Raw genomic sequence first — 22,372 nt, 5'->3', positions numbered from 1 at the left:
CCCACTCTGAGATAAGCTGACTGCCTGACATGCTATTTGCCTTCTCATTTCACCCAATTTTGAATTCATGGTTACACTGGACTATCTCGCACTAAACATTTATTCATTCAGTCACTTTTTGTAAATTATTTCTTTGCCAGGAACCTACATAGGCAGACACTGATAAGGAAACAAAAATGCGGCACAGTGGGCCCAAATTCCCTACCCCCTGGAGCTCCAGCCCATTCTCCATCCTCAGCCCTGCAATGCCCCATCAACCTCGTTCTCCCCCATCCCTCTCCCACCCATTCCCAGCTCCAGAGCAGTGCCCGATGGAAACACACCTTCCAGGTGGCACCCACAGACCTGTGTCCTTTATCAGATCTCATCAGCGCCTCTCTGAAGCCTTCCTGGCCCTCCCAAGCTCATCTGTATTCTACCTGGATAAGTTGGCAGGCCCCAATCATCTGGGGATGTGGTATATAAGGCCATTTGTAGTTTGGGAAAACATATTATGTTAGTTCGATGGTCTAAACTGTAATCACATCATCACATTCACTGACTAGTCTCTCTTAAATCACTGCCCTCCTGCCCTTTATGTGACATTTGGCACTTCCTTCTTGAAACTCCCTGATCCCTTGGCCCTAGGGTTCTGTATTTGTTGGTTCTACTCCCAGCTCTGAACCACACCTCTCGGAGGTTCCTTGTTAGCATTCCACTCCAGCAGGATTTCCCAAGGCTGGGTCAGCCTTCTGCCCTTTGTGCTTGACTCAGCTCAAGAACTTCTCATTGGAAAGGATTCTCCTCATTAGAAAGGCTGCCTACTGCCACCTCAACTGCATTCCCAAATGCAGGTGGGTGTGCCCACTGCATGGAGCGATGGGGCTTGTCATCTCAGACTCACACTTCTCTGCCCCACACTTCCCCCTTCCTGACCATCCTCCTTGCTCATAAAGACAGGTACAAAGAGGCCAGGCACACTGGCTCACGGCTTAATCCCAGCACTTTAGGAGGCCAAGGTGGGCAGATCACTGGAGGTCAGGAGTTCAAGACCTGGCCAACATGGCGAAACCCCGTCTCTACTAAAATTACAAAAATTAGCCAAGTGCAGTGGCATGCGCCTGTGGTCCCAGCTACTCAGGAGGCTGAGGCAGGAGAATCACTTGAACCTGGGAGGTGGAAGCTGGAGTGAGCTGAGATCACACCTTTGCACTCCAGCCTGGGTGACAGAGCAAGACTCCATCTCAAAACACAAAAACTAAAGAAACAAAGACACGTACAAGGAGCACAAACACTTGTGAATGATCCTCCAGTGGCCCCTCAAGCTTGGCTGCATAGCCAACAGACAACAGTTTAGATTGAGCTTGGAATTTAGAAGCATTTTCAAGTGAGGAGTGAGCCTGGACTTTGCCCAGCCCCACCCTCCATGGCGTAAGGGTACTCTGAGGAAAGGGGAGAAACCTGACACCACCCTGGATCAGCTACAGAACAGAAATGCCAATGAGTATTTAGAAAATGTGGCTCACCCTGGTGGTCAGCATCATTCTAGCGGTGCCCCACTTTCCCACAAATGCTCATCCACAGCTGCCTTTGTGTAAAGTTATATCTCCAAGGCTGACGAAAGGTATGTGACACACTGCCGGCTGCCTACTGCCCAAAGCTGGGAGGGCTGTGGCTGGGGCACGTGTTGTGAGAGGCGCACAGGGCAATCCCCTCCCACCTGGCAGCAAGGCCAGCCCTGGCCCCGTCCATGGAGGAAGCAGACGAGACAGGCTTCCTGGAATCAGGTACTCCAGGCACACCCCAGGTACACCCCAGGTGCCTGGACCACACACAGACAGGCATCCTAGAGTCTGGCTTGAAAAATGCAGCCTTCAGGCTGTTGGGACTCCTGGCCTGATCAGGGCAACAGAAGAGGGAGAGCAGTTGGGGAGCCCAGAGAGGAGATCCAAGAAAAGTAGGTAGAATTGGGGAAGTGGAATACCCCTGCCCTTCCCCGAACAACTGAGCCAGTCAGCTCTGGAAGAACATAATGGATCAGGAAGCCAAGAGTTTCACTGTTTCGCAGTGAAACCTACCAAAGTGAACTTCATGCAGAAACATCAATAAATAAAAGAGTGTATAGAATACCTGTTGTGATCGAAGCAGAGCCTATTGGGTTTGCTGATCCACAGGCCTCTGGCAGCTCTTCTGGCTAGTCCTGTAATATTGGGGTTCACGGTGCGCTCAGCTCCCCTGAGAGGACGTTTCTCCAGGTGTTTGGTCTCCTGCCCTCTCAAGAATGAGAGAGGGGACCGCAGTGCAGTGCGCAGTAAATGCCGGACTTAAAAGTGTTCGTAGAAAGTGATTCATTTAAAGATAGAGAAACAGGAGAAGGAGAGAGAAAGAAACAGCTAACTCTCACACTGAGTGAGAGAATCCAGAAAGATGGAATCCAGGAGAGAAAAGCAGCTTCCTCACTGAGTGAAAGGGAATAGAGAGATGGAGTTTAGGAGGGGAAGACAGGCTTCCACGAGAGAGTGTGGAAGGGGACCCCAGGTGGGAAATCCACGAGAGAGAAAGATGGCTTCCAGGAAGGGAGTGTTCATGGAAGGGGACCCAAACATGGAGTCCGAAGGGGTGTGGAAGAAGGGGACTTTTAACCTGGGAGGAACCCCCACCTTCTCTAAGACCCCTGGCCAATGAAAGGAGTTGCTTAGAACTTCCGCTGGAGTGACTGACTCTTAGTTTCTTCCTGCACCCGTGAAATTCAAACATAAACTGTTAAATCTCCCGGATGCAGAGAGATGGGAGGGAGGCATGGTGCTGGGAAGTTCTTGCCCTTAAAACTATGCCCCCCTGTGGACCCAGAAAGAGAACACATTCCCTCAGTCCTAGGGGATCCACAGTTTGTTTTTCCAAGATAACAATAATAATAATGATAATAACAAAACATGACACGTACTAGTAATTTCCAGCCTACACTTTACATACAATATCATACACAGTTCCACACTAACCCTGTGGCAATACTGCTACCATCATCATATTCCCGATGAAGAGTCCAAGGCCTCAAGCTGTTAAACAACTTTCCCCAAATCACACAGCTAGTGCGTGGGCACAGGGATTTGAATACAGACTTTCCGACTCCAAAGCCAATGCTCCTCACAGCTGGCAGAAAATGCACCACATCCCATCCAACACCAACCAGGAGGGCTTGATGGCAGGCAGTACAGCTTACTGGTGACCAGCTCCAGAGCCAGACTGCTGGGGTTCAACCCCTTCTGCCATTCACTTACCTGTGTCATCCTTTCCTCATCTAGAAAATGGGACAGTATGGGAAGCCAAGGCAGGCAGATTGTCTGAGCTCCGGAGTTCAAGACCAGCAACATGGTGAAACCCCGTCTCTCCTAAATATACAAAAATTACCTAGGCATGGTGGCACACACCTGTAATCCCAGCACTTTGGGAGGCCGAGGCGGGTGGATCACGAGGTCAAGAGATCGAGACCATCCTGGTCAACATGGTGAAACCCCGTCTCTACTAAAAATACAAAAAATTAGCTAGGTATGGTGGTGCGTGCCTGTAATCCCAGCTACTCAGGAGGCTGAGGCAGGAGAATTGCCTGAACCCAGGAGGCGGAGGTTGCGGTGAGCCGTGATCGCACCATTGCACTCCAGCCTGGGTAACAAAAAAAAAAAAAAAAAAGAGGCGGGGGGAGGGACAATAATAGTACCTGCTACAAAGGCTTAGAGTTAAGATTTAATGGGTTAATCCACATAAATTATTATCACACAGTTCCTGGCAAATAAATAAGCACTTAACCACCATGCATGTCCACCCTGTCCTCCTAGCCAGCTTCATTCAGTGCCGGTCACATGCAGAGGCCTGCGCCTTATTCTATAATGGGAGTGGGGCAGAGTGGGTTACCAGACAGCTCCTGTCCCAAGAAGTTTTCAGTCAAGGTAGGGATCATGTGTATGCACAAAACTATAGCAGCAGCTCTCTGAGCAGTCAGGGCTGCAGATGCCCTGCTAAGAATCTGCTCTGGAGCATGATAAAAATGCTGGCTTGGACACCTTACCCCAGAGGAAAAGACCTCTGTTTGGGGGACCCATTTGTTAGAATAGTTTAGCCTTCCTTGATACTTCCACTTCAGTATCATGATCTCTCAGTAGCAACTAGAATCTGATTTTCTAGCAAATTCCCAGGCTAGATTCTACAGCTCATGACAGTGTGAGGAGCACCAGTCAGGTCATCATGGCAGCTTCTAGGACACCTTCTCCTATCTCTTGGAGCCCCGGGCTGGTGCTGGACCTGCTCTCTTCTATTTGTACCCATCTCTGGGTGAGCATGTCCCAGCTCCTGACCTTATCATTTATGGCTGACGATGCCCTGATTTCTATCTGCAATATGGACCTCTCCCCTGAGCCCCAGACGTGCTCTACTGTTCAGTCCATGCCACCACATTTAATAGGCATCATAAACTTAACACATCCAATCCCTACCTACCTGCTCCTCCCATAGCCTTCCTCCATCTCAGTGAAACAGTATCACCCATCACAGTGTCACGTGGACGAAAAATTTTGGAGTGATCCTTGGCGCCTTTCTTATTCTCCATCTCACAACACCAAATCCCGTAAGTTCTTCCTTCCCAACATATCCCCCATCTCCTCCTTGCCTCTGTCAGCATAACCACCCTGGCCTAAGCTGCCACCATCTCCCCAGTGGTTATAGCATCAGTCTCCTAGCTGGTCTCTTGCTCTGCTTTGCTCCTTTACAGCCCACTCACAACCCAGCAGCCAGAGTGATCCTTTTAAAAACAGAAGCTATCTCTGCTGCTCCTCAGCTCCAATGGCCCCATTGCACTCAGGGTAGATGCCAGTGTCCTTGGAGGTCAGGGCCCCCCATTTTTCTGCCCCTCTATTCTCTGTGTCCTCACTTCCTAGTGCCTTCCCCCTTTTCCACTCATTCCGGCAACACCTTGCTTCTTCTTGAACAGCAGAAGAGACTTCTGCTTGCTTTCCCCTGCCTGGAATACTCTTCATCCTGATATCTGAAGGGCTTGTTCCTTCACTTTAGGAATCTGTTCAAATGTTACCTCACATGGGAGGTCTTTGCTGACCACCCTACATAGAAAACACAACATCCCTGGCAGACCCATCTTCTGCTGCATTTTTCTCCGGTGCACTTACTACTGCCTAACATATTACTTGTTCATGTCTTTACTCTCTGTCTTCCCCTATCAGAATAGAGTATAAGCTCCATCACAGCAAGGACTGTTTCTTTGGGTACTGAGGTCTCAACACATAAAACAGTGCACATGGCTGGGATTGGTTGCTCACGCCTGTAAATTCCGGCACTTTGGAAGGCCAAGGCTGGCAGATCACTTGAGGTCTGGAGTTTGAGACCAGCCCGGCCAACATGGTGAAATCCCGTCCCTAATAAAAATACGAAAATTAGCCAGGCATGGTGGCACAGGCCTGTAATCCCAGCTACTTAGGAAGCTGAGGCACAAGAATCGCTTGAACCAGGGAAGCGGAGGTTACAGTGAGACGAGATGACACCACTGCACTCCAGCCTGGATGACACAGCAGGACTCTGTCTCAAAAACAAAACAAAAAACAGTGCACATGATAGGTGTTTAGTAAATACTTACAGAACGACTGCAACAGCTATTCTCCAGAAAGCAAAATAGCCTCTCTTCTGCTAAGCATGGTTCTCACTGCCTAAACCTTTTCATTTCACCTGTTTTTAAGTCCTGAAATTTTATCGGTCCCAGTTGGAGAGGGCAAAGCTGGCTTATGATGGAAAACTTGGGGTGGGAGTTGGGGAGTCACTGTAAGGGGCGGGGGGACAGTGTAGCCACCTGAGGCTGGAAGCAGTGATTCTCTCTGTTACAGTAATGTGAGCCAGCCTCTGGGGAGGTGGCAAGTGGGAAGCTTTAGCCCAAGGGAAGCAGGCACCTGGGAAAGAGGGGAAACGCTGAGAAAAATGTATAAAGGTAGACCAGTCAACCATCCAGTGCAACCAACATTCATGGGGCCTTTGCTTAAGTGCCACGCATTGTACAAGGTGCCAGAGATCTCAAATCCCATTTGCCAGAGTCCTTTACCAGAGACTTCATCATGCCAACACGATAACACAGCACAAAGCCAGTTTTTCCCTCTCAGCTCACTCTGTCCAATGTTGATTTTAAACCTTTCTCTCCTCTGCAAACCTTGACTACTCCCTCGAGTCTTACCAGGAAACTCTACGTCCTACTGCACAGCAAAAAAACAGAAATCATCAGACCACACCACCTCTACTTCCTGCTACCACACTGCGAATCTTCCTGCATGGGGCCCCTGCTATGCCGCTTCCCTGCCAGAGTGGCGGCAGAGATGACCTCTGAATTAGGCCAGTCTCCTCACCTGCCCTTCACCTCTCCTGGATTCCCGGTCCTTTTGCCGCTCCTCATATGAACAGAGAACCTTCCCCGCTTACAGTCTTCCCCCTAAGGCTGAGTCTCCCTTTCCTCAAGCTGTTGTCTCTGCTGGAAACATCTTTTCCTCTCTGCCCACTTCTTGCTGAGCTAAACTCATCCAAGCCCAGATGAAGCCTCACTAATGCAGCTAAGCCTCTGTGTGCCTCCTCCATTAAGTTAGGGTCCCCCTCCCTTATGACATGCCTTTTAACCACCTGTACCGCTCTTTAACAGGACTTGCTGGGAATGTAATTAATTGTTTATGTCATTCCTCAGCACGGAGAAAGCAGTGGGATTGTGGCTTACGTTTTTCAAGGTGCTGATGCAGAGCAAGCACTCAAATATCTGAGTCAATTAATAGCTGCCACTTGGGGTGCCCAGAATGCGCTAGATGCCATAGGAGCTATACATGGGTTGTTCCACTTAATCCACACAGCAGCCTCATGTTTACAGGTACTCACTGTAGTATTCATCTTCGTATTTTACAGACCGGGAACCCAAAGCTCGGGGGGTGACACAATGTGTTTGAGGTACCACAGCTGGCAACTGCTGGGTAGGGATTCAGGCTTGTCTACCATCAAAGCCACCACATCACACTCACGTCTTACTCTCCACAGCTCACTCACTGCCTTACATAAAGGAGGTGCTCAATTTTAGGGATGGATGGAATGACCAACTACATCCTTTCCTTTGGTCTGCAGTCACCATCGAGACCTACAAGCAAGAATTACAATTCCTCTTTTCCCAATGAGGAAAATGGAGTTTGAGGGGTTCGAAGGGCCACACAGCGGTAGGAGGCCATGCTAGGCTGAAGCCCAGGTCTTCTGGTTCTTTGTCTAGGGCAATTTTCTCTACAACATAACTATAGTTAGGCACTGAGAGGGCAGAACAGGTGAGATTATGAAGAAAAGCTGGCAGAAACAAGTTAACACAGCAAGCCTGAGACTGCTATCTTAAAGTGCTACTCACAAGGATGGCCCCTGGCTGGTGTCTGGAACACGGATTTCAGAAAGGCTCCCACCACCTTAACTGCTAAGAGCGGCTCACTGTGTTTAAACTGTCTGGGTAAACAATGTGTTTTGTTTTGTTTGGTTTTTGGTTTTTTGAGGGGCGGGGAGTTGAGACAGAGTCTCACTCTGTCGCCCAATCTCGGCTCACTGCAACCTCTGCCTCCCAGGTTCAAGCAATTCTCCTGCCTCAGCCTCCCAAGTAGCTAGAACTACAATTGCGTGCCACCAAGTCCAGCTAATTGTTTGTATTTTTAGTAGAGACAGGGTTTTACCATGTTAGCCAGGATGGTCTTGATCTCCTGACACTGTGATCCACCCACTTCGGCCTCCTGAAGTGCTGGAATTACAGGTGTGAGCCACCACACCCATCCAATGTGTTTTACATGGAACACCTGTTTTTCTTCTGGAGCCTAGAATTTTGACATATGTTAGATGAAGGTATCTACATGACCAGCCCTCAATAAAAACCCTGGGCACTGAGTCTCTAAGGGCCTTCCCTGGTAGACAGTGCTTCATACCTGCTGTCACAATGCACTGCTGGAGAAATTCAGCACATCCTGTGTGATTCCCCCTCAGCAGTCCTTTGCAGTCTTTTCTAAGATTTTTGGAAGCTTGCTCCTCGTCCCCCCTGAACTTTACCTCATAAGCCTTTTCTCTTTGCTCATTTTGCTTTGTATTCTTTTACCATAATGAATCATAGCTGTATTACCATCTGCTGGGCACTGACTTCTCTAAGTCCTCCTAGCAAATCACTGAACCTGGGAATGGTCCTGGGGACCCCCAACACAGAAGCCTAACAAGAGACGAATTTTGAATTTGTTTTGGAAAGAGTGGCAGGGGTATGGATTAATGGATTCGAACAGGAGGCAATCTAGGCAGGAGAAATGATGTAAGAAAAGGTAGGTGTAGCCAAGTCAGGTCTAGAAAGGCCTACAGCTATTTAGGCTCGGTATGGTGGCTTGTACCTGCAATCCCAGCACTTTGGGAGGTTGAGGCAGCCAGATTACTTGAGGCCAACAGTTGAGACCAGCCTGGCCAACACGGTGAAATCCTGTCTCTACTAAAAATACAAAAATTAGCCGGGCCTGGTGGCAGGTGCTTGTAATCCCAGCTACGAAGGAGGCTGAGGTGAGAGAATCACTTGAACCTGGGAGGCGGTGGTTACAGTGAGCTGAGATCGCACCACTGCACTCCAGCCTGAGAAACAGAGCAAGGCCCTGTCTCAAAACAAAACAAGAAAAAAAGAAGGACCTAGAGCTATTTAACAAGGCTTGAACAGAATTGATGATGAGAAAATCTAGCACTGCTGTTACGAGGTAGAAGCAATGAGGGCTAAAGAGGTCCACTTGTTAGAAAGATCCAGTGTAAGCGAAGTGAAAAGGAACTACTTAAAGTCATACATAGGCCCTATGGGAACTGTTAGTATCAAGGAAGTGAGGAAAGAACTTTGTCTCTGGCTGTCCACAGCTAACACCTGGCAATAGATATCTCTAAGGAAGGTCTGGGGGAATGGTACAGAAAATTTGAGGCAATAGCCCAAAGTATTGGTTTCTGAAATAAAACACCTTAACATAAGGAAATCGGTCTGCTCCCAAATAATCTACTTCCCATTCATTAAGGGTGCCGAAAATCTTCTTCATCTTTTTTTTTTTTTTTTTTTTTTGAGACGGAGTTTCGCTCTTGTTACCCAGGCTGGAGTGCAATGGCGCGATCTCGGCTCACCGCAACCTCCGCCTCCTGGGTTCAGGCAATTCTCCTGCCTCAGCCTCCTGAGTAGCCAGGATTACAGGCACGGGCCACCATGCCCAGCTAATTTTTTGTAGTTTTAGTAGAGATGGGGTTTCACCATGTTGACCAGGATGGTCTCGATCTCTTGACCTCGTGATCCACCCGCCTCGGCCTCCCAAAGTGCTGGGATTACAGGCTTGAGCCACCACGCCCGGCCCTTCTTCTTCATCTTTTTATTCCTCCTATCTACATCCCTCTCACTCCCTAGTGTGTTATTCCTGGAATAACTTCACCCAATGTTTTAATCACTTCTTTGATTCTGCATCTGCTTAGCATGTAAGCCTTTGCTTTATATTAAATTATTCTGCCTTTAACCCAGGGAGGCATGGTTAAGTTTTCCTAGGTTGCATCATAGTTTTCAATACAACTTCTCCCTGAGAAATCCTAAAATCATGAAGACAGAAGAGGGACCTTCATGGTTGCTGCTTAGCTTAGCCCCACCCACCTGCCTCCATCCTCCAGGGCCAAGGACCTCCCTAACAGAAGCCTCAGAACACAGCCTGGCTGTTCTAAGCCATCCACCTTAGAATGGGAGAACAGAAAGGGCTCTGGGTGGTGGCTTTGCATCAAGTCAACCTCATCCTGCTGTACCTTCACACTGGATCCCACTAAAGTAACTGGTCTGCTCCTGGTGACCTGTATTTTTGTTTCCCAAATCTGTTTTATTTCTTCCTGTGTTGGTTCTCTGCCTCCAAAGCTGCCGCTTGCTCTACCCACAAGTCCTGAAAACCAGAATCCTGCCATTGAAACCTGGACCATGCGGCCCCAGCCTCTGAGGCTGCCTACCCTCCCTGCCTGCCAAGGACTCATCCCAGCTTATCCCCACCATACACTGTCCCAGCCCAGCTTCCCTACCCTGGCCCCTGAGGTCTACCTGGTCCAGAGACTGCACAGAGGCAGCAATAGGCTAGTTTAAATGATGGTCTACTCTAACATACAACAGTTATTCTGCTGGTTTTTCACTTAAATGTGAATGCCTTTAGGCTAGGCATGCATTTTCCAGCTCCCCAGAAACCCCACAATGCTCTGTAACTATTAACCACATAGAAGGAGAAAACCAGTTTTACTGAATATCTGCCAGACTCCAGGATCTGTGTATATATTGACCATTTAATCTTTCTAGTAACCCCAAGTGGCAGATATTACTATTTCTAGTTACCAGTGGGAACACAGACACTATGAAAGTTGGGCAACTTGCCCAGATTATACAGCTACAACCAGCAAATCATAAATCCAGATTTGAACCCAGGCCCACCAGATTCTGAAGTCCACACTGTTTCCACCACACCATTAGGGAAAGTAGCAGGTCTTGACTAGGCTATGTATTAGGGAGGCTCCTCTGCAGCCACGTGGCAAGGCAAACTGAATACAGATGGACCTGGGGCAGGAAAATGAGTCAATGGATAATTAACATTGCCCAGGAAAGAGTCCCTGTGGCCCTGAACTGGGAATAGACAATAGGTCAGGACTGGCTGAGGGGGACAGGATAAAGGTAACTGAGGAACAGCAGCAATCTCTGCAACAGAACACAGAGAAAGAGGCAGCCTGGGACGAATGTCTGAGGTGCTCCTGAAACATCATGGTGAAGATTCCGAATACTGCAAATCAGAGTAGCCAAGAAGAGAACTGGGTGAGGGATGGAAATTTGACTAGCCTTTCCTTAAGAGTGTTGGTTTAAGTCTTGGGAATGGAAAAGGGCTCTAAGGAGAGAAGCACAGGGAATCGAAATCCAGCCGAGGGCCCAGCCTTGGCCCCACCTGCACTTGCAGGACAGAGGAGGACAAGAAGCTGGAGGTCAAGGAAGGGAACGCTGGTGGGGACAGGGTGGCAGCCTCCAAGGAGATCAGCAACAGCTGCAGCGTGGGCTGGTATGGGCTGGCGACTGAGGAGTACCAAGTCCTGGAAACCTACACTGGACAATCAGAGCAGCACAGCAGTGCACGGTGCCGAGTGAGGAGCAAGGGCAAGAGCTGGGCACTCCAGAAGCTTGTCAGTGAAAGAAAGAGAAGAGAGACTGAGGAAACGTGGAGTTTTCTTATTAACAGAAAACTCAGCTTATGGGTAAGGGAAGGAGTCTTTGGGAGGGAGGGATGGAGGGAACCTTTCTCAGAGGGAGGAAGAGAGAGCTAACTTGGGAGTGTGGGTGGAGAAGCTGCTCTCACCTTGATCTGGAGGAGAGCACTTCCTCCTTGAGAGAGAAAAAAGAAGCCATGGAAAAATTTCAGGAATGTTCTGAATTGGTAAGGAGGGAAGTTGATGGAGCCTGTGGTGTCAAGAAATGAGACATGGGGTTCTGCTGAAAATAAGTAAGATGGCAGCTCTTGCTCCACACACATATCCTGGGAGGGCACTTACTGGGCTTTGTCACTTAATACTGGGTCTCCAAGACCTACACATCACATGGGTCCGGCACAGGGTACAGACCATTTGCATGTAAACTGCTTTTGCTACAGCACAACCCAAGCATGCACCACCGCCTGCCTCCAGGTACCAATATGCAAAACGTGCTCATCACTGTCACTGTGAACAGACTGAATTCCTGTCTGGACTAATGAGTATTTTCACTCTTATATCCTGTCTGGTCCTCAATGCCACTTTTTCACAAGATAGGACTTGCTGGAGGCCATATGGGTCAAGGCTGCTGTGTGATCCTTCAAATAAGGCTTTCCTCTGGGCAAGGCAACAAATTCATGCTGGCCCACTCCTGGTCGGCAGCAGCAGCAGGGGCCTGCAGCTCTGAGGACTGCCTCTGCCCTGCAGCGTGCTCCCCTCTGCCCCAACACACACAGATACTCACCTGCTACACCTTTGCTGGAGCTAGAACTCCTATTGAGAACCCCAGAAAAAGCCACAACCTGGGCAGAAAAAAAGGCTCTACAGAGATTGAGTCAGCCACCGACCCCTGATCCGTGGCAAAGATGTCAGGCGGCTTTTGATGAATGCCTTGCTGGTTCTCTCATCCCCCTCCTGCCCAGAATCCTGGCTTCCTTTAGTTAAGACACTATGGGAAAAGCATAGGGATTGGAGAAAGAAGACTTGGGATTGGGTCCTACCTCATACCTACATGCTGTCAGGTCTTTCAAATCACTTCTGAGCCTCAGCTTGCAACCAGGTAAAGTGGAAGGAATGGCACATGCCTCTCCCTTCTCCTGAGGAGGTAGTGAGAAATTAATCAGATGAAATGGGCTACTTGTGAGCTGTACAGTGTTATTCTAATTTCTGGATCTAAGCAAGTCCTGCTGGGAGCTCAACCTGTCTCTCTCAAGCCTACCCAGCACTTGTCCCTGGCAGCTCAGAGCCCAAGGGAGACAGCACCCCAAATGAATTCAATTCAACTCAGCGAACATCTGTCTAGGCCTACTCTAAGCCAGGTTCCAAGACACACATGAACACAGACATGGGTCTTCCCGGAGCTTGCCTGGCTGGGCAGAGCTAACAGAGTGAATGCCTGTTCCTGTGGCAGTTAGGTCAGAGTCTCCAGCTGAACTTGCTCCACGTTGCTGAGGACAGACCATAGAGGCATTATCAGAATCTGGGTCCCCACGCCAACCCCTCAGACTGAGGAGGAGGTGGGCAGATATGGCTCTCTGCAAAGCCAGGATGAGGCGCCTGGAGCAAGGGAACCAGACACCTCCACGCTCCAGGCCTGGTCCAGTAGTGGAGCTCAGGGGGCTATCCCGATCAGTGCTTCACCCTCACAATCTGGGAGATGTAGAGAATAAGCCTGCTCAGTCTCACGAGGGTGTCATGGAGGACAAAATGAGAACAAAACGATGAGAACAATGAGAAAATGCTTTGGAAAGGAATGAACTTTACAAACAAATAATTATTTTTCCTTCAAGGTCCTCCGCAGTAAAGTTGAGCTAATCACTGAAGGTTTGTCTAAATACTGAGGTGCCTTTCCCATTGCTAGCCTAACAGGACTGACTCAGGTATCTAGCTTCCCCACTGTGCAAATCATCCCCACTAAAACAACCCAGTCCCCATCTGTAGTTAGGATGTTCAGTGGACCGTAGCTCTTTTCCACATTCTTTCCATCACCCTATTACCCAAGTTGACCGGGGACTCAGGTGATGCCTGCTGACGGAGAAAAACACCACCTTTCTACCTATGGCAACAGGCCTCAGCTCAGAGGCGCTGGGTGGGAAGAGTCACCTTCGCCATCACTTCCCCTGCTCCAGATGCTGGTGCAGGCACTTCCTCCTGCCTCTCTCCAGGACCCAGGAATCTGAGAGTTGATCCGTTCTATAGAGTTACAACAAAAACAGTAACTGTAACAAAATAAAAAACATTTACAGGAGCTAGGCGTTTTCCACTTCCATGTTACATTCATCGTTCCTGCAGCAATTTCTGTCTCTCTAGTTCAAATTAGAGTTAGGAATGGAAGTGTTTCCACCCAAACCATCAATTACATTAACACCCCTGTTTTCAGCTTTGTAAGTATATAAGGCAGAGCAGCTGCACTGGGATTTGAGAGGTCCTAGCCCAGCCTTTTGCTGCCTAAAATTATCTCGCACACACCCAGAACTGTTCTATTCCCAGAAATGCTTCAACTAATTTCTTTGCATCTCAGGTCTTCCAGACCCTTTTAAAATGCAAATATCTCTGGAGGAAACAATCATATTCCATTGGCCCTAGCCCAGTTCTCACACAGCACCTGCCCGGTAAATATTTACAGAATTAAACTGGTTACCAGATGCCTATCCTCACTGGCGGTGGGGTCAGAGCCCAGGGCTGTAGAGGGCGGAGGGGCAGCCCCAGCAGGGAGCCTCGCTTGTTTTCACCAACCTCAACACTCGCCTAGGGCAGCTCTGCCTGCCACAGCGAGATAACTGAGTTCTCATGAAAGCAAATCTGAAATAGCCAAATATGGAAACTTAGCAGGAGGAGACAGAACGAGCAGAGAAAGTCGGCTGGCCGGAGTGGCTCAGTGGGACCCGCAGCAAGAGTGTGGCCCCGATTATCACCCAAAATTCTCAGAACCACCAAGATCCTGCAGAAGAGGAACAAGGTGGAGATAATCTGGTACAGAGAACTCAGAATCTGCGAATTCTGTGGGTGCCTCTGGGCAACTCCTTCCAACTCTCGGAGCTTTGGTTTGCGTCAAGGCTGCTCCCCCAGAGCTCGCCTTCTGGGGGAGGGGGTTAGCTGCTTTCTAAAGGAAGACGCGCAAACGAACAGCGGGTGGAGGCTTCCATTCCTTGCAGTCTTGAAGTTTCATTCTGGAGTTGCTTTGCTTGGAAAGCCCTGCAACGGTGGAGGGGTGCCACCGGGTGCGGAAGGGGGCCAGGGCCTGGTTTGAGTGCGGGTGTGCGGGGCGTGCCTGAAGGCCCTCCCCGCCAGCGCACCCCAACGGAACCTGGCCCCTCCGGTCCTCAGCCGACCTCTGGACCAGCTCCCCAGATCGGGATCCCCAGTCTCTGCCCTCGCCACACCTCTCTCCCGACCGCGCGCGCTCTCCTGGGGCGGTCGGCGGCCACCTGCCCCGTCGGTCTTCCGCGAGCCGGGGTCCCCCTGCCCCCCGCTGCCCAGCCGCCGCCTCGCGCCCTCCCCGCCGCCAGCAGGAGCTTTCGGTTTCAGAGTAACTCAGACGAGGCGAAAAGCGCTCGCCGCTGTCCCCACCCCGGCCCTTCCGCTGCGAGGGTGCCCGGGGCGGCGACCCGCCGGACTCACGTGGGGCTGGGCGTGCTGTCTTCGCGGGGCGGGTCTGCAGGCGCTCGGCTGATCCTGGGCTGCGGACCGCTGGGCGGCCAGGCGGGTACAGGTCTGGGGCGGGGCCGGCAGCGGGCGGGGGAGGGGGCGGCGGGAGGAGGGGGCGGAGGGGGGACGCGGGCGGGCGCAGGGGAAGGGCTGGCGCGCAGGAAACCTCCCGGGCGGAGGCCGAGGCCATCACCCAGGCGAACCTACCCGCTTCAGAACCGTTGGTACCTACAGTCCAGTCATCTGATTTCCCTCACGTGCGTTTGAATTGTGGCTGTCCTGCTCTTCCATCAGGCACGACCAGGCTCAGCCAGTTCTTTTCTGGATTGATCCATTTGCTCAAGGCCTTCAAATCTGGCTCACATCAGTCCTTCCCGGACATTCCTTCATGGTAGCACAAATTTGCCAGCCCTCCTCTTGCTGTTGCCCTAACACTAGCAATCTCTGAGAGTTGTAGTGCTCCCGGTTATATCAAGGGTTGGCTTCCCAAACATTTCCTGTGATCCTCAAAACAAGCTGGGGAAGGAGGCCTGGTCATCCGCATTTTACAGATGAGCTCTCTGAGGGCCAGAGCAGCAACGTGGAGCCATGTATCCAAGGTTAGACGTATTCAGCAAGCTCTGCAGCTAGAACTTGAATCTAGGTCTCTGCGCACTTCTGTTTTTCTTTCTTTCTTTCTTTCTTTTTTTTTTTTTTTTTGACACGGAGTCTCGCTCTGTCGCCCTGGCTGAGTGCAGTGGCGCGACCTTGGCTTGCTGTAACCTCCGCCTCCCAGGTTCAGGCGATTCTCCTGCCTCAGCCTCCCGAGTAGCTAGGACTACAGGCGCGCGCCGCCCCACCCGGCTGATTTTTGTATTTTTAGTAGAGACGACGTTTCATCATATTGGCCAGGCTGGTCTCAAACTCCTGACTTCGTGAGCCTTCTCTTAAATACAGGGCTCTCTCTTGCAATATATTCTCTCCAAGGACAATACATTCTCTATAAATGAAATGGACCAAAATTCTAATTCTATCTAGATCTTTACTTTCAGTTAGGCAACCATGGGAAAAGTACTTAACTGCCCTGAGTTTCAGTTACCATACTCATCAATAAAAAGGGGGAATAATATCTACCTTGGGAGTCAACAACTCAGATGTGCACAGGAGCTGGGCAGGGAGGAAGGCAGAGGTTGTGGTCATGGAGAAAGGAGGGGTGCGCTAGTGCACTAAGGAGCAGATGGAGGATCTAGTGGAGCAGCCACCACCCAGTTCCAGCCTATTGTTATCTGATCTTTTATTTCTCAAAAGGGCCAGAAATCCAGATCCAAACCTTTTGGTTGGTGAGTTAGATTAACCACTCTGTGGAGGAGATGCACTGGTGGGTGTTTCTTTGGGACTCCCTGTTCTGCCACACACTATACTTTGTGTGTGGGGTGTGTGTGTGTGTGTGTGTGTGTGTGTATTTTTTGAGAGAGGTTCTCACTGTGTCACCCAGGCTGGAGTGCAACGGCATGATCGCAGCTCACTGCAGCCTGGATCTCCACGGCTCAAGTAATTCTGCTGCTTCAGCCTTCAGAGTAGCTGGGACTACTGGCACACACCACTACACCCAGCTACTTTTTTTTTTTTATTTTTTTTAAGAGATGGAGGCTTACTGTGTTGCCCAGGCTGGTCTCAAACTCCTGAGTTTAAGCAATCCTCCCAGCTTGACTTCCCAAAGTGCTGAGATTACAGGTGCGAGCCACTATGTCCCACCCACTTTCTCTTAGAATTGCCTGCTTCTTGCCTCTCTTCTCATTACTTCCACAGCATAATAAAGTTGATGTGTTTTTTAGAAGTTACATCTCCTTTCACTGGCTGGGACATCAGTGTCTAGTATGCATACGTGCAGGTATGCTCAGAGTTGCTGGCACTGTCACTGACTGTGATTTGCTTCTGTCTCCTACTCCTCTCCCTGCCAACTGAATAAAGCAGTCAATTGTTCCAAAAATGACATCCAAGCTTTAAATATGATGGAATCAAAGCTGGGATAGAGAGGTGGATCTTTTTTTTTTTTTTTTTTCCTTTTTTGAGTCGGAGTCTCGCTCTTGTTACCCAGGCTGGAGTGCAATGGCGCGATCTCGGCTCACCGCAACCTCTGCCTCCTGGGTTCAGGCAATTCTGCTGCCTTGGCCTCCTGAGTAGCTGGGATTACAGGCACGCGCCACCATGCCCAGCTAATTTTTTGTAGTTTCAGTAGAGACGGGGTTTCACCATGTTGACCAGGATGGTCTCGATCTCTTGACCTCGTGATCCACCCGCCTCGGCCTCCCAAAGTGCTGGGATTACAGGCGTGAGCCACCGCGCCCGGCGAGAGGTGGATCTTTATTGTGGTGGGAAATGGGAGCCACATAACCCCAGGGCTAAAAGTGTAAGTGGAAAGGTAAAGGAAATGTAGATGGGTATTAGTCAGAAGTCAGTGACATAGTCCCAATTCCCTTGTTGATCATAGAGTGGAATTTGAATCCCGTATGTACTTAAATGCACATATAAAGAAAACATTAAATACCTTCAAGTGATAACTAATGTTTATTAAGGTTTTGGGGGTTTTCGTTTGTTCTTTTGAGGTGGAATCGCACTCTGTGACCCAGGCTGGAGTGCAGCGGCACAATCTTGGCTCACTGCAACCTCTGCCTCCTGGGTTTAAACAAGGCCTCAGCCTCCCAAGTAGCTGGGGCTACAGGCACATGCCACTACGCTTGGCTAATTTCTGTATTTTTAGTAGAGACGGGGTTTTGCCATGTTAACCAGGCTGGTCTCAAACTCCTGATCCCAAGTGATCCACCCACCTCGGCCTACCAAAGTGCTGAGATTACTCCCAGTGAGCCTCCGCAACCGGCCTATTAAGTTTTATATACCAGGTACTGTGCTCAGTGTTTTTTTTTTCATATTAACTGATTTAAACTCTATTTTATAGATGGAAAATTTTATCTGTTGAGCAATTTGCTCAGAATCACAAAATTCTTAGTTTGCAAAAGGCAGAATTTGAGTCTGGGAAGTCTGGCTCTGATACTCCTAGCCACCACACCACCCTGTCCCTCAAAGAAATGATTGGTGTGAATTCAAACAAAACAACTTTAAGACAAAGACAAATTTTAGTGTTTTGAAAATATTTGCATTAAGTTCAACATTATATCTAACATTAAACAGAATCCAATCTTCAAACTAAATTCAGCTACAAAATAAGACCAGGGCTGAACTATACACTACAGTTTTATTTTATGCAGAAGGAAAGAGCTAACCCTTGCATTTGTTTCTTCTAGACAGCGTAAGATTGCCCCAGACACCTGAAGACATGGATTTTGGCTGTTTAATTTACTGTATAAATATGATGAGAGACTGCAGCCCTGGCTGCCAATGTAAAGATGGTGCTGATGGAGAGGTGAGGACGCCGCCTACTGGAATAAGAGATGGATGCATTATCTTCCTTGGGCTGCTCCTCTGTGACAAGACTGATCAATGTAGTGAGTTAGCAGGGCAACCGTTTATACTTTCCATCACCTAGAGATCAGTGAGATCAGATAAGGAGGGAAAATCCTCTTCTTGGGCCATAGATTGTGCCTTTGACTTCACTGCAAGTTACAATGGAAAGTCTTTGCCTGAAAAAGAACCATACACGGAAAATGCGATATACTGTAGCAGCAAACCACTCCCAGGCAAGATGTAAACCTCAGGGTCCTGTGCACAGAGAACACTCAGCTTGCTCACTAAGTAGGTGTTGTATTGAGGCAGTACATGGATGACTGGTCCCTTTGCTTCCTTCAAATAACCTGTAGCCTAGATCTGCCTGTCAGTGTGCTGACCGCCACAAGAAGAGAAGCAGGGAGTACTGGGATGGGGCAGGGAACTTCTCTCGGGACTGATGTAAAATTTTTTGAGCCTCCCTTTGTTAAAGAGGCTGTGTATGTGCATCCAGCACCTGCACTTTTAACTTAGGAGCTTAAGAAAAACTCATGTTTTCTTACTCTACTTTGCTTTACCCTATTGTTATTGTTATTGTTATAGGGTCAGCACCAGTTTGGAAAAAGCAGACCTGTGTAGTACCTATGGCCATATATTCTGTATTTATTCCAGGGGATCCCCTGCTTGATACATAAACACACCCCTCCTTATCCCTGTTCATGGTTTGATTGTCTGATGGTCAGCTTTTTCACTGAAGAAATGAGATTTTTATTGTTTTTAAATTAGGCCTCCTGTCTTCGTTGTACACCTGGCTAAGTATGAATTCTGTCCTCTCGACAGTTTCTTTAATAAGATTCACACATGCAATTCCTATCACTACTAGGAAAACATTTTAACCTATTAATTCTGCATAATCACCAGAAGGCATTACAATATAGATTTAAAATTTATTATTTAGCCTTAGGAATCATGAAGTATGATCATAGGTTTGATTGGCACCATTTGGTCTTGGATTTTGTAATAGGTTGATAACAAGGAAGAGCATTTATTCGGTATTTCTTTTTGAGAATGGTGCTTACTCTAGCCAGGCGTGGTGGCTCATGACTGTAATCCAAGCACTTTGGAGGCCAAGGCGGGAGAATCACCTGAGGTCAGGAGTTCAAGACCAGCCTGACCAACATGGTGAAACCCCATCTTAAAAAAAAAAAAAAAAGAAAAAAGAAAAAAAGAGAATGGTGCTTACTCTATATAGTGAGATTTCAAGCAATAATTGGTTAGTCACATCTTCCATAGAAAACAGGACAGAGGCATTACAAAGAAAGGCATAAGCTCAGGAATGGCCCATCCTGGGAATAAAACACAAAGTTCAAGGCTCTTTGACTCTAATCACACCTCTACATTCCATGACCTTGCCACTTCTGTCCTCTGAAATCCCATGCTACTTTCTGTTGGCACAAATGAGGTCCTCTCACTGTGATACAACATCTGGGGCTGCTGCGGCTTTTGTATAGCCCTTCCAGTTCCTTACTTCTTTTTCATTGTTTAAACAACTTTAGTGATGTACTTTTTTTTTTTTTTTTTTGAGATGGAGTTTCACTCATGTTACCCAGGCTGGAGTGCAATGGCGCGATCTCGGCTCACCGCAACTTCCGCCTCCCGGGTTCAGGCAATTCTCCTGCCTCAGCCTCCTGAGTAGCTGGGATTACAGGCACGCACCACCAGACTCAGCTAATTTTTTGTATTTTTAGTAGAGACGGGGTTTCACCATGTTGACCAGGATGGTCTCAATCTCTTAACCTCGTGATCCACCAGCCTCGGCCTCCCAAAGTGCTGGGATTACAGGCTTGAGCCACCGCGCCCGGCCTAGTGATGTACTTTTAATAAGATTCACCCAATTGATGAATTTTAGTAAATGTATACAGTTGTGCAATCATAACCACAATGAAATTTTAGAACAAATCCATTAATTACCATGTCCACTTGCAGTCAGTCCACACCCCCAGCCCTGGCCTCAGGCAAGAGATCTCTTTGGTCTCTATAGTTTTGCATTTTTTTTTTGAAAATACAAATAAATATGTGGTATTTTGTATCAAGTAGGAAAATACTTTTATGATTCATCCATGTTGGTGCATAAGTCAATAGTGTTTTCTTTCTTATTGTTGAGTAGTATGAATCCCTACCTCATACCATGCATAAAAATTAACGAGATAGATCACGCCTACACATATGAACAAAACTATACATTTCTAGAAAAAAAAATATATCACCAAAGCATGATCCATAATGGAAAAAACTGTATTGATAGACCACATTTTGTTTATTCCCCAGCTGATAGACATTTGGATTATTTCTAGTTTTTACAATTATAAATAATGCTGCTGTGAACATTTGAATACAAGTTTTTGTGTGCACAAACATTTTCATTTCTCTTTAGGTAGATACTTAAGAGTAAAACTAGTGGTTTGTATTGTAAGTGTACATTTAATCTTTTAGATATTGCCAAATAGTTTTCCAAAGTGGTTGTATCATATTACATTTCTACCATCCATGTAAGAGGATTCGTTTCTTCACATCCCTGACAGTCTATTTAATATTAGCTATTCAAGTGGGTGTTACAGGTAGCTCAGTGTGGTTTCACTTTGCATTTCCCTTACGACTAATGATGTGATCATCTTTTTATGTACTTATTTTTCATTTGCATATCTTCTCTGGCAAATGTCTATCCAAATCTTCCACCCCTCCCCTCTTTTTGTTTTATTATTGATTTGAAAAAGCTCTTATATTTGAATTGTAAGAGTTCGTTATGTATTTTGGATACAAATCTTTGATCAGGTATATGTTTTGCAAATATTTTCTCCTGATCAATGGCTAAGATTTTCATTTTTTTGTGTCTTTTGAAAAGAACATGTTTAATTTTGATGAAAAACAATTTATCAATTTTTTTTCTATTATGGATTATGCTTTAATGATTTTTTTTTCTAGAGAGTTATAGTTTTTGTTCTTTTTTTTTTTAACAAGCCAAAGTTGTATTTTAAACAGGAAAATTATGTCAATATAAAACAGATAAAAACAGACAAAAATCAAAACACACAACACACAAGACCAGTGCAAACCCTTCCCAACCCACTCCCCCAGGTTTTAAAATCTTGATTACAGATCCCCAAGGATGAGATTGCATTGGAGAGGTCACAGTATTGAATCAGAAAAAGAAGATGTATTTGAAAAGGTCTGTACACAGGTAGTGATGTTTGGTGTGGGGGATGTACACTTTATCACTCCAGCATCAAAAACATGATGCAGAAAGGATTTTTTTTTTTTTTTTTTTTTTTTTTTTAGACAGAATCTCACTCTGTTGCACCCAGGCTGGAGTGCAGTATACTCTCGGCTCACTACAACCTCCACCTCCTGGGTTCAAGCTATTCTCGTGCCTTAGCCTCCCTAGTACCTGGGATTACAGGCATGTGCCACATACCAGGCTAATTTTTGTATCTTTAGTAGAGATAGGGTTTCACCATATTGGTTGGTCTCAAACTTCCAACCTGATGTGATCTGCCCACCTTGGCCTCCCAAAGTGCTGGGATTACAGGCATCAGCCACTGTGCCCAGCTGTTTTTGTTCATTTTTATTTTCCCCAAGATGGAGTCTCACTCTGTCGCCCAGGCTGGAGTGCAACAGCATACTCTCAGCTCACTGCAACCTCTGCCTCCTGGGTTCAAGCAATTATCCTGCCTCAGCCTCCCAAGTAGCTGGGATTACAGGTGCATGCCACCACGCCTGGCTAATTTTTGTATTAGCCAGGCTGGTCTCGAACACCTGACCTTGTGATCTGCCCACCTCAGCCTTCCAAAGTGCTGGAATTACAGGCATAAGCCACCACTCCCAGCTTGTTTTTGTTCTTATATTTAGGTCTATATTCCATCTCATGTTTATTTTTATGCATGGTGTGAGGTAAGGATCAAGGTTTATTGGAGGTCATTTTTTTTCGCATGCAGATATTCTATCATTTCTGTCATTGAATTACACTGACACT

At 47.7% G+C, this 22,372-nt stretch overlaps 1 protein-coding gene across 4 annotated transcripts in view; it reads right to left on the bottom strand.

Moving 5' to 3' along the window:
* Nucleotides 1-14,972, bottom strand: part of TRAF5 (TNF receptor associated factor 5) — a 49,826-nt gene extending 34,854 nt beyond the window's left edge. For 2 of the 4 annotated variants that reach the window (XM_032289146.1, XM_032289151.1), the window contains exon 1: nt 10,511-10,592. The gene's annotated coding sequence lies outside the window, so the exon portion shown is untranslated. Of the gene's footprint in view, nt 1-10,477; nt 10,593-14,895 lie in introns of those variants that run through there. The other 2 variants (XM_032289150.1, XM_032289147.1) reach the window with 2 other exon arrangements.
* Nucleotides 14,973-22,372: the final 7,400 nt, after the last annotated feature.

This window comes from Sapajus apella, unplaced genomic scaffold (genome assembly GCF_009761245.1).
Source record: "Sapajus apella isolate SASKATOON/1434 unplaced genomic scaffold, GSC_monkey_1.0 scaffold22, whole genome shotgun sequence".
NCBI lineage: Eukaryota > Metazoa > Chordata > Mammalia > Primates > Cebidae > Sapajus > Sapajus apella.
Note: the sequence above shows the minus strand (reverse complement) of the source record. Positions and strands in the feature narration are given on the sequence as shown.